This window comes from Hemiscyllium ocellatum, chromosome 10, assembly GCF_020745735.1.
Source record: "Hemiscyllium ocellatum isolate sHemOce1 chromosome 10, sHemOce1.pat.X.cur, whole genome shotgun sequence".
NCBI lineage: Eukaryota > Metazoa > Chordata > Chondrichthyes > Orectolobiformes > Hemiscylliidae > Hemiscyllium > Hemiscyllium ocellatum.
This window is the reverse complement of record NC_083410.1, coordinates 102,334,126-102,335,509: the sequence shown is the minus strand read 5'-3', so window position 1 is coordinate 102,335,509 and position 1,384 is coordinate 102,334,126.

Sequence of the window (1,384 nt, the reverse complement as noted above, 5' to 3'; positions counted from 1 at the left end):
TCACTGGAATCAACTATTAAAAATGGAGTTATCTCAAATAAATTCTCTTAATCAAGCTGATTTTAAACTTGATTAGCTTTTCTAAATAATTTAGTCCAACATGCAATCCTTTTTCATGAACTACATGTATGGAAAATTTGATTCAATGTTCAAAAACTCTTGCTGTCCCTCATTACAGCCATAATTGTTTCTTTCACTCAAACTTGAAAGTTCAAATATGTTAAACATTCAGTGTCTACACTGAGTGTTCAAAAGTGAATTTTTTAATATAAATTTTGCATGTATTGAAGATGTACTTTGATTGCAAAGATTTGACAGGCCCTTTAAACTGTAACAGAACTATTTATATATTCTAAATATTCTTCAATTCAAACCACATTGTCTTAAATTTGCTATGGAAAAAATAAAAGTTGATTTTTCTTTTGCTTCTAATATTAAAACATCAACAATGAAAGATAATGAACCCCATTGAAATTTGTACCTCATAAACCAACATCCCCACTCAAACATGCAGCCATACTTTGAACTCTTATGTTTTACTCCATTGTATTCCCCTATTAATTAGACTTCTCCAAATGTTTCCTCACCGTCTGTTGCTACTGGTTTGTCCTGCAGTAATACTGAGTTCACCAGATCTTTTAGTTTCTATAGATTGAGTTGTTCCTGATAAATTTCCTCTTATTTCCCCAATTTAGTCTTTCTAGCATGTATTGGGCTGCTTTAATCTTACCTTGCATTTCATTCCCATTACATTGGGATTTTATTCCTTTCTCATTTAATCTTCTATTCTTTTTTAACTTGTGGTGACCCAAAATTGTATTTTGTAGTTTTCTGACCTAGCTGTGCATTCTGTTGATTGAATATTTAATCCTGGACTAGATGAGAAATCTGTGATCTTGGACAACGTCACCAAATTATACTATGATCTGGTTAACACCATTCCCCTTTATTTTTCAAGCAGACCATGACGACTTCCAAAGGACTTGAATGAAAGCAATAGAACTCAAATTCGAGCAAATAACAGTACTGTACAAACTAGAACTACCAATACAATCTACCAGAACCTGACCAGTTTCTTTCTAACACCTGCCGTTAACTTGTATATGTGGGTATGTACTATGATAAAACATTCTACAGTGTACACAACTTGGTAAATGTAGTCAAAACAGATTCCTTGAATTTCTCAGCAGCTGCCTCCAATTGTTAGTGTCACTGATCATCAAATGTCATTGACTTTACAAGAGATTGCAATTCCTCACTTTTACTGATTTGGCATTAATTCCATTTCAAGTGCTATTTCATCATGGAGTATCTGAACAAATGTTGTTCTTCGAGTTTATCACCCTCCTGTTGTAGATCTGCACTGTGAAATTCCAAGCATAAC